The following is a 13,660-nucleotide window of genomic DNA, read 5'->3' as shown; positions in this document are numbered from 1 at the left end:
GTGGTGACAGCCTGGAGGGAAGCACGGGAGCAGGACTAGAAGGGAGGCAGGAGCGTGAGGCCTCCCGTCTGGAATGGCTGGGAGGGAGCTTCTGTCAGAAGGAGTCTATAGTGCTGGATGGGAATTTAGCTGGAGGGGGACCACGATGCCAAAGGCTTTGCAGGATGACCTGTGGGCAATGATAGAAGGGACTAAAACTGTTCTGGAGAAGAGAAACTTTAAGGGGGGGCTGGGGGGCAGAATTGGGAGGTCAGAGGTGATCCTGGTGCACACCAGGAGTGACGATGGGGAAAGCTTCCTGGAGAAGGCAGAATGTGGGCGAGTTTACAAGGTTAACTGGTCGGTGTGGAAAGATTGAGAAGACTCCCTGACACCGCCGTCTGACCTAGGCATAGTTTTGCAGTTTTAATGTTGTTGGCTTTTGGTTTTTCTTATTTTCCTTCCAGATTGTTTTGGTAGCGTTACTTAGCGTGGATTCATTTTTTTCTTAATTTTGATCAAAATGTTTATTAAACATTTTCAAAATATTTATTAAACAATGTCTGGGTCAGACATTCTCTTCCATGTTTTATGTGGGTGAATTCAACATCTGTGTAACGTAGGCTTCCTCTCCATTTCATAAACAAGTTCATGTGAAGGGGCTCACCTGGCGAGGTTTTGTAACTAGTAAGTGAAAGACCCAGAGTCAAATCCTGGCCCCGAGCCACCAAGTTGGGGAAAAAAAAAAAAATACAAAATGATTTACCAAAGGAATCCAATTTTAACTTCTGTTTCTCCTGGGCATTCTTCCATGTAACTAAATATTCTGTATTCCATGTAGCTAAATATTGTGTTTATATTGTGATTTCTTGATTTTTTTTTTTTTTTTTTTGGTCAGTTTTGGACTAGTCTCAGTTGATTTGTTGTGATAGACGATATTATTTCTTTTTTTTTTTTTTAAGATTTTATTTATTTATTTATTTGACAGAGATCACAAGTAGGCGGAGAGGCAGGTTGGGGTGGGTGGGTGGGAAGCAGGCTTCCCGCTGAGCAAGGAGCCCAATGCGGGGCTCGATCCCAGGACCCTGAGATCATGACCTGAGCCAAAGGCAGAGGCTTAACCCACTGAACCACCCAGGCGCCCTGCTATGCTTTTTTTTTTAAGAGTTTCGTTTTTCAATTTCAATTTGCACTTGCAATTACAATTTCAAACTGCATTTGTTTTTGGTTTTTGAACTATTTGCTTTTATCCTTACCTCTTCAAAAACTGGGTGGTACCATTTAGTCTACGACACTTTATTTATTTATTTATTTATTTAAGTCTATGACTCTTCCTTTCTTCTCAGGGCCCTCCCTCTTGGAAATCTCCCTTTCTGTGTAACTGTCTGTACCGAGTGTCCCATAGGCCTGATACTTCACTGCCATTCTGGGGTTTCTTTTTTTCTCCTGGGTTGCATCTGCTACCTACTGGATCTCTTCTCCTGGTTTACTTCCTTGTTCTGATATTCTCAAATAACAGCCAAAAATTGGATATATGATTTTTCACCTCCTTACACATCCAACACACATTTGATTATAAACATAGAGCTGGGTGTAGACTTTAGAATGAAAAGAACCCCCTCCGCACTCGGAGCCTGTCCTCCAGCTGAAAGCTGCCTTCCTCGTTAGAAGCTGTCCCCCTATTAGGATTTGCCCCGGCCCCGTTAGAACCTTTCTCCCTGCCCAGACCCCACTTCAAAGAGCTCCACTCTCCGACTGTGCCTCCCTCCACACCCAGCCCTCACACCCCCCCCCACCCCGCTCAGCCCCCTCCCTGCAACGGCCCTCCTGTCAGTACTCCTCCCCCCAGAGCTCCTCCCCAGCAACCGGGGTGTTGGTAAAAATATTTCTCTTTGTTTTTACCTTCTCTGGAATTTCACAGCAGTGTGTCCACGTGCCCCCAGAAGCTCGAGTCCTTTATTTAGGCACCTGAATTCTAGAGGTTCAGGTTCTTGAGAGCTAAGCCATTCCAGATTTCTTTTGATGACATTTTCCTCCTTTTTTTTTTTTCTCCTTCTCTCCTCTTGTTCTAGGACTCCAGTTCATCGGATGTTGGACCTTCTGCAGGGCATCTCCAGGTCCTTCATGTCTCCTTAAAGTCTTCTCTCCCCTTCCCTCACCCTCCAGGGAAACATGCTTCATTTTCCAAATCTCTTGTTGATTTCAGTTCATTTCAGCCAATCAAGTATCTGAAACCACAAGATCTTCTCAGATTTCCCTTTTTCATAGTATCCCAATTCCCCTCCTGCCCCCACTTTTCTATTATGAAAAATCTCAGACTTCAACAAGTGGAAAAATAGGATTCCCTCAGTATTCAGCAGTTCATTTTTGTTTTGTTTTGTTTTTTAAATTTTTTAATTAACATATAATGTATTATTAGCCCCAGGAGTACAGGTCTGTGAATCGCCAGGTTTACACACTTCACAGCACTCTCCATAGCACATACCCTCCCCAGTGTCCATAACCCAAATACCCTCTCCATACACCCCTGACACCCAACAACCCTCAGTTTGTTTTGTGAGATTAAGAGTCTCTTATAGTTTGTCTCCCTCCCGAACCCATCTTGTTTCATTGATTCTTTTTCTACCCCCTAAGCCCCCCACGTTGCATCACCACTTCCTCATATCAGGGAGATCATATGATAATTGTCTTTCTCTGCTTCACTTATTTCGCTCAGCATAATACCCTCTAGTTCCATCCACGTCGTCACAAATGGCAAGATTTCATTTCTTTTGATGGCTGCATAGTATTCCATTGTATTTATACACATCTTCTTTGCCCGTTCATCTGTTGATGGACATCTAGGTTCTTTCCATAGTGGCTATTGTAGACATTGCTGCTATAAACATTCGGGTGCACTTGCCCCTTTGGATCAGTACGTTTGTATCTTTAGGATAAATACCCAGTAGTGCGATTGCTGGGTCGTAGGGTAGTTCTATTTTCGATTTTTTGAGGAACCTCCATGCTGTTTTCCAGAGAGGCTGCACCACCTTGCATTCCCACCAACAGGGTAGGAGGGTTCCCCTTTCTCCGCATCCTCGCCAGCATCTGTCATTTCCTGACTTGTTAATTTTAGCCATTCTGACTGGTGGGAGGTGGTATCTCACTGTGGTTTTGATTTGTATTTCCCTGATGCCGAGTGATGTGTGGAGCACTTTTTCATGTGTCTGTTGGCCATCTGGATGTCTTCTTTGCAGAAATATCTTTTCATGTCCTCCGGCAGTTATAACAGCTCTCAACATAACGCCAATGTTTGCATCTCCGACCCCACATACTTCCTTTGCACCCCTAGCACGGTCAGGTTAATTTGAAGCGGATCCCAGTGATGCTGCCCTTTCATCCACAGGATTTCCCATTTCCCTACGTATCTCTAGAAGATAAGGACCATCCCTGTACATTTTTCTCTTGTTCTGTGAAATGTTTCTTTTTCTGCCTGTTTGCTTTGACCTTTCTCTTTTCCATGTTGTAGAGTTTCCACAAGTTGGTGTTTTCTTGGTTGCCTATTCAAGTTCAAGAATGTAGCCGTTAAAAAATGGGCCAGGAGTCCTTATACGTGGGCAGTGGAGGCCCTCCTCCTTCTTAAGGCTGAGCAGGTGGGAGCCAAACAGAATGTTCTGGGATCCTTTGCACTGGGTTCCAACTCTTAAGTAGCCTACCCCATTTTTCCTCAGGTGGATTTTCCCCCCTGAATTAGTGGGTACAAGTGCTATGTCATCTTAATCCATATATCCCCAATTTCGGTGAAGTTGAGCAGCTTCTTGTGATTTTATCAGCCATCTATATTCTTTGTGCCAACCTCTCTGAGGTTGAGTGGGCTCAACCCCACTCTTCTCTTGGGTCTTTTTGAGTACTGATTTGTAAGAACCCTTTTTCACGTGAACAATGTTAATTAAATGTTTTGTAAATTCGAATATCTACTTCCAGCTGTCTTGAGTATGTACATAGTTACCTGTGTTGCTGTTTCTGTGTGGTTTTTGGAATTCCTATTATGCCTATGTTTGAGCTGTGGGAGTAAGCCAAGGTCTGTAGCAAGTGAACAGGAGTGCTCGGGGCAAAGGGTTTTCTACCGTTCTTCCTAGAGACGGAGCGCTCCTCTGTCTGTAGTGCTTCGAGATAGTCACAAGCCCATTGATCTCCCCAGCATTTCTGAGGGAGAAATTATTGTTTCCACTTTGCAGATTTGGGAAGGAATGAAGCTCAAAGAATTAGACCCTTTGCTGTGGAGGTCTTTGTGCTTATGTATCAACAACTGTGACCATTTCCTTTGGATCTGAAATTTAAACCCCAGATGAAATCGGAAGCTTTTAGTATATTCAGCAGCTTTCTTTGGTTGGAGTGTTACCACCAGGGGTCATGGATTTTTCTCTTTCTCTTCAATGTTTAGGAATTTCTTCCTTTTTCTCCGCTTTCCACACATAAGCTGCAGCCTTTGAGCTATAGAATTAAGAGGACTGAGCCTTTCGGGCACGGGCAGCCTCAGGAAAAAGAGTATCTTAACAGACTTTTTAAAAAATGTTGTCTCGGGACACCTGGGGTGGCTCGGTGGGTTAAGCGTCCAACTCTTGATTTCAGCTCAAGTCTCGATTTCTAGAAGTCGGGAGATCTAGCCCCATGTCGGGCTCCACACACAGCACGGAGTCTGCTTCTCCCTCTCCCTCTGCTTCTCCCCCCACTCACGTGTACACGTGTTTTCTCTCTCTCTCTCTCTCTCTCAAATGAACTAAAAAGAAAAAGAAATAAAAACAAGAAGCGTTTTGTCGGCAGTCGGAAGCTGCGGAGTACACTCTTGCAGCTGGAATTCCAAGATTTAGTCCTGGCTCAGAGAGTTGGCCTGATGTGAGCACGAAACAGCAGGCCCCACAGAGCCTGATGCCAGCCATGAAGCCAGCGGAGTCCTCTGGGATCAAGGGTTCCCTTGCTCCAAAATAGCCTTCCTGTGTCCGGGCCGAGCTGGTCAGTTGCCAGGAAAGCGCGGAGAGCAAATCATCATTTCCCCACAGCATGGGAATGGATCCAGGTGGGGAATTTACTTGATCCCCCCTCCTCCCGAAGAGATTAAGAAGAAACTCTCAAATCTGCTCTTGAATCTGTAAAGACATTTCAGGCCTCCAGTGAGACTCGTCTGGGTCCCAGACAAATAATCGCTTCTTTAGAGGTAGTTTCATAATTTTGTGTATCATTAGTTCTTCCGATTTTCTTTCTCTGAATCTCCTTTTTTTTTTTTTTTCCCTCCTCAGAATGTAGTTGTAGTTTCTCAAGGGTACCTGGGCCAGGCAGGCATCTCCTGTTGTCTGATGAGGGCCATGTCGCTTCCCAGGCAAACGGTTAGACACAGTCCCTTGATCTTTTGAGTATCTGTGAAATGCCTTCCCTCCCAGCTCAGGAGGTATCATTGAAGTCCTCCCTTTGTTGTGCGACTATAAATAACTCACTGAGGTTGGCACCTTTTCATTCTGCCCCTTCCCGGGAAAGCATTCTCCCCGGCAGAGTTTTTCTGGCTCCTTACCTCTCTCCACATCCTCTCTTGGCAGCTCTAACAGGCCCCAGACCTGCTTCCTACTAAGGTTTACTTTAGCGGATTCTGTGTTCTTTGTGGGCAAGGTCTCCTTCACTAAGTGTCAGCAGATAACTAGGCTCCTTTTTCTAATTTTCAAAATCAGTGATTATGGAAGTGCCCTTTACCACCCGTTATGGGGGTTGAGAAACGGGAAATGTGGCTTCTCCGTCTTCACTCCCTTGCTGTGACCCTGGCCAAGTCCATTAACCCCTTTGGGCTTCTGTTGCGTCATTAAATACAAACCTGGTTTTGAAATGAAGGTGGCAGCTGGGTGGAACCTTTTACCTCTTTGACCACATACCCTGGGCCTTCGCCGTGGCACTGCAGCAGCTGATGGCCGTGAGCTCGGACAGTGGCCACCAGAGGGAGGGCAGCAGGGCTGTGTGGTAGGTCCTGGGCTCCCCTTAAGGGGGGGCAGTGCTCAGCGTGGGCAGCGGGAGTGCTCTCTGGCTCAGGTGAAGCCTAGAAAGGCTGGGCTTGGGGAATCACTCAGGGAGCCGGACAGCATTCCCAGCAGGTAGGGAAGGCGGCCGAAGGGACCCGGAGTCATGCCAGCACTAAGAAGTGGACGGATGTAGCCGAGGGAAGGGGCAGGTTGCTGAGGGCCACCAGGGGGAGGCCAACCTTGGACAGCCTAGTGAGGGTCGGTGTGGAGCCCAGAACCGGGGCGGGGGCTGGGGGCGCGGCAGGCGAAGGAGGGCCCGGCAGTGAGTGTCCACTTTGAACGGCCGCCGGGCAGGGTGGCAGGAGAGATGACCTAGAGGACCTCCCAGGCCAGACAGCACGTCACGGGGTTGGAAGGGGCCAGGGCTCCTTCGCCGATGCTTCGCCCTCCGCTGGAATCACTCGAGATGCACAGATGAGGTTCTCCGAGTGGCCGAGGAACGTGTTTGAAGAAACAGGCCCAGTGAAGAGAACAGCCTGAGAGGGTCTGTCAATTTCCACCGATTATGTACGATGTCGGCCCGTTCTCTGGCTTTTCGAACAGGGATCTGAAGCTCTCCTCAGTTTTTTTAAGACCCGCTGTTGCCATCAGTCCTCGCGGATGCCGCTTCAGGCTGACGGTTGCTCACCCTGGTTCCCTGCGGTGGCCCCCGAGGGAAGGGCCGTGGATGGGGCTAGGAGACGGGGTGCGGCTGGCACCCGACCCGTGGGAACCTGCTCCCCCTGCCCCGCCGGCCCCAGGGCTTTGTCTCCAGCATCAACATCCTGGGCGCCGCGGCCTCCGGCTCAGGCTTTCAGGATTACATCACTTCGCCGGCTTCTCTGTTACACTTTCACACTCTTCTTTGATTACCGCTCGCTATTATGTGCGATTACTGTAGACACCGATCTTGGCCTTGCTGGACTTTCGACTTCACGTGGGCTGCCTCTTCCCCAGGCCTGGGTTTGCTCCCCTTGGCAGCCGCTTGCTGAGTTAGTATTCATGGATTCGGCGGGAGTCGGCCCGCTGGAACTGGGGCTGAGTCCCCTGCCTGAGTCTGGCGGCCTTTGTCTTTGTAGGTGTCCCGGCTTATCTTTCCCGGAGCCTTGGAGACAAGGTGACCTCTTTCTCCGGCTGCACCTCAGTGTGCTACCGGAATCAGATTTGCAAAATGTGAACCTTTTCATTTTGATACCTTTTCATTTATGCTCAACTGTTACTTTTTATTGGCTCCCATTTGAAAATTCGACTAACTGAACCTCCTCGGACCTCAGCGTCCGATCCTGTCCGTTACCTCTGCCATCAGCATGCCTGGGGACAGCTTTGCGCTGAATGAATATTGATCACAGGATTTATGTCGAAAGTCACTTCGTGGAACACACTCCAGAGGGAAACACTTTTTTCTCTTTTTTCAGTTGATTCTTTTTTTTTTTTTTTTTTTTTAAAGATTTTATTTATTTATTTGACAGAGAGATCACAACTCGGCAGAGAGGCAGGCAGAGAGAGAGAGGGAAGCAGGCTCCCTGCTGAGCAGAGAGCCCGATGCGGGACTTGATCCCAGGACCCTGAGACCATGACCTGAGCCGAAGGCAGCGGCTTAATCCACTGAGCCACCCAGGCACCCTGATTCTTATTAAGCTTTTTCTTATGGAGATTTTCAAACCTAAAGGTAGAAAATGCTGGCATGCCGATCTACCTATGTACACATTATCTATCTGACAGTTACGCCATCCTCACTTCGCTTTTTTCCTACCCACCCCACACCCACAACTTCTCGTCAGTCTTAAAATTATAAAAATGCGGGCACCTGGGTGACTCAGTGGTTTAAAGCCTCTGGCCTTCTGGTTCCATTTTAAATGAAGTTACCTTTTACCATTTTTTTTTTAAGATTTTATTTATTTATTTGACAGAGAGATCACAAGTAGGCAGAGAGGCAGGCAGAGGGAGAGAGGGAAGCAGGCTCCCCGCCGAGCAGAGAGCTTGATGTGGGGCTTGATCCCAGGATCCTGAGATCCCGACCCGAGCTGAAGGCAGAGGCTTTAACCCACTGAGCCACCCAGGTGCCCCAATAAATAAAATCTTTTTTAAAAAATAAACTATAAAAATGCCACATGCTTACAGTTAAAAAAAAAAAAAAAAAAAAAAGGAAAGGGTTGAAGTTGAAGTATAAATCTCCTAGTCCCCAAGCCCACTCTCCTGAGGTAACCAATGTTGATGTTATCTATGTATCCTTCCTCAAGGGTTTTTTGTGAATATTTGAGAAGGTGGGTGTATATGCATTTCCATACAAATAGGATCCTGTATTTTGTACCATACTGCGTTTAAATACATTTTGGGGGTTCCTGACTCTCAGAGCAGCATGTGAGTTCAAGCTGCACATCTGGCACATAGAGATTGCTTAAAATACATAAATAAAATTTAAATACATTTTCGGTGATCTCTAAGTTAGCACTCAAAGAACTACCACCTCATTTTTAAAAATCAGTGAGTTAGGGGAGCCTGGGTGGCTCAGTCAGTTAAGCGTCTGCCTTTGGCTCAGGTCATGATCACGGAGTCCTGGGATCGAGCCCCGCATCAGGCTCCTTGCAGTGGGAAGCCTGCTGCTCCCTCTCCCTGAGCCCCAACACCCTGTTTGTGGTGCACGCCCTCTCCTCTCTCTCTCTCCCCCTCTCTGACAAATGAATAAAATCTTTAAAAAAAAAACAAAACGAGTAGCATTCCATCCTAGTAGGACGGTATTACAGTATTTTTTTTTCCCATGACGGAGAGCATGAGTAGGGGAGAAGGGGCAGAAGCAGAGGGAGAAGCAGACTCCCACCTGAGCAGGGAGCCCAACATGGGGCTCCATCCCAGGACCCTGAGATCATGACCAGAGCCAAACGCAAACACTTAACCCCCTGAGCCACGCGGGTGCCCGATATTACGATATTCTTGACAGTAACAGGAGGTGATATAGTTCCTGTCCCCACACCTGAGTCTCCTGTGACAATAAATGTGTCCTTGGGTCGTGATCTGTGCTCCTCTGACTGAACTTGCTGTTGCTAAATCGATCCCTCTGGTGGCTGTACCAATTCACGTCCCCTCTGGCAGCATCTGAGAGAGTCTGTCCTATACCTTTGCTATCCTCTCTATTGTAGGTTTAATCTTTTCCAGTGTGGTCCATCTGAGAGGGGGTCTCGGAAGTAGCATGTCCCTGATCAAGCATCTTTTCACATGTTTCCAGAGTCAGGTGTCCTTTCTACAAATATTGCCTGTTTCCGTGTAACTGAATGCCTTTGTCCGTTTTTTAGTTCTTTTTTTAAAGATTTTATTTATTTGACAGATCACAAGTAGGCAGAGAGGCAGGCAGAGAGAGAGGGGGAAGCAGGCTCCCTGCTGAACAGAGAGCCTGATGTGGGACTGGATCCCAGGACCCTGGGATCGTGACCTGAGGCAAAGGCAGAGGTTTTAACCCACTGAGCCACCGAGGAGCCCTGTGAATTTTTTAGTTTTTCGACAGTGGTCAGTGACATTACTTGATCACTTGCTTCGCTGGATATTCTAGGTGTATGATCGTCCTATCCAAGTATTTCTACCAGTTGCGTTTCTTATTTACTCAGAGCCCCATCTAAGCATGTGGGCTAGTGCTTCTGGAAGAGTATTGGTTAGTGGTGACAGCCCTGAGCACTCATGTCTTTCCCTGCTGCGATGATTGAACTGTCACTCCCAGCTCGTGGGCGTGATGGGGACTTCGGGGTGAGATAGTCGTCTTTTTATCATGTTAAGGAAATGCTTTTATTAAAAACTTTTCTCCCGAGTGACTGGTATCAGATGCCTTCCTGTCACAAAGATAAGCGTGTCTTTTTTTTCTTTTACCCTTTGACCTGCTGTTAATGTTTTTATAATACCGAGTCTTTGATGTGGCAGGGAGAGAAATACTGTGCATGTTTAATTGGTTGCTTGGGGAGAGCAGCAGAGGTCCTCGTACACAAAAGAACAGTTGCTTCCCTAAGAAGGCGCATCTCTGGGACCTGGTATATTGAGAGACCTTGAAACTGAGTGGGAGAGTTTGAAGTGGAAGGAAACTAAATTTGCTGCTCCTCCCGGGCTAATAGGCAGCTTGATGCCTGAGAGGGAGGAGTGTGAGGAAACCTTGGAATTGGGAGCGCAAGAGCCGGGTAGAAGAGGGTGCGATGAGCCTGAGCGCAACTTTGCGGACGGAAGGGCTCCCCGGCGGGGTGGGCTAGGGTGGCCAGCGGCACCCAGCTCGAGGTGCTGGTATGCGGGGGGCCCCCCTTCCGAGGACTGGAGTTCCGGAAGTGCGCGCGCCCATGGGAGGGGCCCGTCGTCCGGTTCTCACGTTGGCTTAGTAGGGAAGCGTCTCCTCATGTGCTTGTCTATTACATTTCCCCATAATCCAGTGAGAAAGGTCTGTGTCCCTCTAGTGTTCTGAGAGTTCTTCTTTATGGTTAGAGTTTTAAAGCTATTAGCAGTATATTTCTATCCTTAATTTGAAGTAGGGATAGAGATCTTTATTTTTTATTCAAATGTCCAAATAGTTGTACCAGAGCGCCCGGCCGGCTTGGTCAGTAGAGTGTTGCTACTCTTGGTCTCAGGGTTGTGGGTTCAAGCCCTGTTTGGGTGTAGAGATGATTATTTGTTTCAAGATTTTATTTTTACGTAAGTAATTGTACCAGAATTTCTGTTTATGGACTTAAAATGCCATATACGATACCTAGAACAAAGGGTTCACATCTGTAGAGGGTGAATTAGCTCCTTCGCTTTAACGATAGAATGACTCTTGTTTGTGTCAAACAGGTAGACTTCGTAGTAGAATGACTAAATTGTGCTCCGTGAGCCTGGGGCAGTCAGTCTCCTTCCGTCTCTAGGGCTTGAGCTCTGTGTTGATTCACCAGTAGGTTCTGGGCCTGAACACTGCAAGTCCTGCTGGGCCTCAAACTGGACAGAAGGGGCCAGTGATGAGAAGAAGTGTCGCATGGGTCTTGGCCCCAGGGCTGGCCGTGTCTCGGAGTGCGTGCATCAGGGGTCCCGCCAACGATCGGGAGATTATGGCCAGCCTGCTGTTTTCTCCAAGACTTCGCTGGGGTCGGACAGGAAAGTGCTTTGGCTGTTTTGGCGTTCGTGGCTCCGACCCAGTCATACCCCCATCCTCTCCTTGTCCGGCTGCCCAGCCGAGGACCGCAGATGCCCCCCTGCTGTGGGCACGGGGTCCATTCCAGCCAGGCAGGGCAGTGCTGACAGGAGCCCACACATGGCCCGTCCGTCCAGCGTGATGGCCTCAGACCGGTTGCACGTAGCTGGCAGCTTGGGTTCGTGGAGGGTGAAGCTGCCATTGTGCAAAGGCCTGGACCAGGAACCTGGCACCGCGTCACAGCTGCCACCCCGGGGTCCTGGGCAGAACGGCCCGAGAGCCCGGCTCAGAGGGGACTGCTCTCCCTGCTCCTGTTCTTATGCCGCCGCGGGCTCTTCCCCAGGAGCAGCCAGGCTCCCCTTGCTTCTCGTAAAAGCTCTTTCTGTGCTCAGAACCTTCAGCAGTGCTTGGGTAAAACCGGAAAGTCCTGCCTGAGTTCTCTGTGGCCCCAGTGACGTGGCGCCCGCCTGCCAGTGCAGGTCCCCGTCCACCTTCCCTCCCCTCGCTCACCTCACCCAGGCCACCCGGCTTGCCGAGGTGTCACCTTCACTGCAGTCGCATGTCCAGCTCCCGGCGTCTGCATCCGCATTCCCGGAGCCTGGAGAGCCGCCGCCTCGCTCTTCTCGGGGCTCCCTCTGCCTAAATGTCCCCTCAGAGAGGTCTTCGTGTTAAAGAGCAGTGGCGTCACCCTGCGTCCCGGGAGCCTGCTTGCTCTCTAGTAACACTCATCTTTTTGTATGCGTTCATCTCTTTATGCCGCTGGAAACCAGTTCCGTAAGAGTGGTGACTTTGAGATTTGTAAGTCGAATGTCCCAGGTGCCGTGTTCTACTGTGGTTTGCGGTGAAGGCCAGCACAGGCTTCGAGATTTAAGTGAGAAGCGACACCGACAGCTGGAGGAGAGAGCCTTGGCCTTCCCCTCCGGCCTTGGCCTGTACCACCTACTGCTGTGGTCACCCAGGGGCCGGGGGCGCAGGCAAGGGCTCCTCTGCTCTCGACACCCCACTCTGCGCGCAGGGGCAGGAAGGGTCCTTCCTCCCCTCTGCTCCCACTGGCGCTGGGAACGCCCTGCCGGCCTCCCGGGCCGTCGAGGGCCAGCCTGCTGCAGCCGCAGGGCCCGAGCGTGGCTCCGGAGCGTGGCTTCGGGCAGCCCGGGAGCAGGGGTGCGGTGGAGGGGGGCAGGCAGAGACCGCAAGGCGGTCAGCAGGTCTGATCAGGGGTGGCGGCAGGTTCCAGCCCGCAGATCACCCGCCCAGCCAGCCCGCAGCAGCCGGGGGAGCGTCGTGTTACCAACCCGGGTACAGGTGAGGAAACAGAGGAGCACAGCCGCGGCGGCAGCCCCCAGGCCTTGAGCGGGGGTCTTCCGTCTCTCCGCACCGGTGTGTGTCGTCTGTCTGGCCCTGTGACGCCACTGGGGCTGCGTTGCCGCCCTGGACAGGTTCGTCCAGGCTCCCGGTGTGCTCGCCTCCCGAGCGGCTTGTGCCGCCCCAGCGTGTGCGACGCGTTTGCGGTCGCCGGCTGAAAAGCAGCTGCCACAAGTGTTCGATTCTTTGGGGAGTATTTTTCACGTCTTTAAGTGGCTAAGGAAGTGTCCCTCCTTGGGGAACAGTTGAGAAAAGGATAAAGGATAGAGCTGTGTCTCTTATTTTGGGGTGTCCCGCCTAGCATCGTCACCGCAGACCCAGCCAGGGCCGACTTTGGCTCTAGGACTCGGGACTGTGCCGCATGGGACACCTCCCGGTTGCGATGGCTCTGCGCTGGGCAGCTGTGTCCTGGCGCACATCTAACTGCCGTGTTTGACTCCTAGATTCTTCGAGCAACCTGCGGACGGAAGTGGCCAGGCTGCTGGAGCTCTCCATCAGCAGGACGGGGGGCTTTCTGGAATGAACTCCTCGGCACACACCGTGCGGCAGGGACGCGCTTGGAAGTCGGGGCTGGGATTCCACAGCCCTGGGCCGTTGCCTCCTCTCCGACGCTGCCGAAGTGTGTTTTCACAGCTGCTGTTTTCTGTTTCACGTTTTCATACACAGAGTAGGGGAAAGTGTAGCTACCGATGAGTAGAAAAATGCTATTTTTTTAAAAAGGCCGTTTCTTGTTTTGTTTTTTCAATGGACTCAGTCCTTGGCTTTTCTCCCGGTCCCAGCCCCCCTTCCGGCTGGTAATGTCCCGGGGTAAATACAAAGAGAGATCGCTTTGTGTGTTTTATACGCTTTTCTGCTTGAGAGAGAGAATTATGTTACACGCGTTATTGTTGTAAATAAATAAAACCTTTCTCTGTCCTTGCAAGATCGAGTATAAACTAATTGTGTGAATTCAACTAAACTTGTAAAGTCATTCGGTGGGGTCGAGGGTAGAGAGACAGCCATTCATTAAGACCAGTGGGATCAGCGAAAGCCAGAACTGGTTTCTTTTCTAGAGCCAGAGCAGTTCTTTCCAGAGTTACCCAATAAGGCAATGCCTGAGCACTGGCATTGGGGCTCCCTTGCCCCTCCCTTCTGTGGGGGCGCTGCTGCTCTGGGATGAATCCTGGAG

General features: G+C 49.9%; 1 protein-coding gene across 1 annotated transcript in view; it reads left to right on the top strand.

Annotated features, from left to right (window-relative positions):
- Positions 1-13,414, top strand: part of FKBP6 (FKBP prolyl isomerase family member 6 (inactive)) — a 28,082-nt gene extending 14,668 nt beyond the window's left edge. The window contains exon 9 of the mRNA XM_004761654.3: positions 12,936-13,414. The gene's annotated coding sequence lies outside the window, so the exon portion shown is untranslated. The remainder of the gene's footprint in view (positions 1-12,935) is intronic.
- The last annotated feature ends 246 nt before the right edge of the window (positions 13,415-13,660 follow it).

Source organism: Mustela putorius, unplaced genomic scaffold (genome assembly GCF_011764305.1).
Source record: "Mustela putorius furo isolate JIRA1106 unplaced genomic scaffold, ASM1176430v1.1 tig00000139_pilon_pilon_pilon, whole genome shotgun sequence".
In the NCBI taxonomy this organism is placed as follows: Eukaryota; Metazoa; Chordata; class Mammalia; order Carnivora; family Mustelidae; genus Mustela; species Mustela putorius.
Note: the sequence above shows the minus strand (reverse complement) of the source record. Positions and strands in the feature narration are given on the sequence as shown.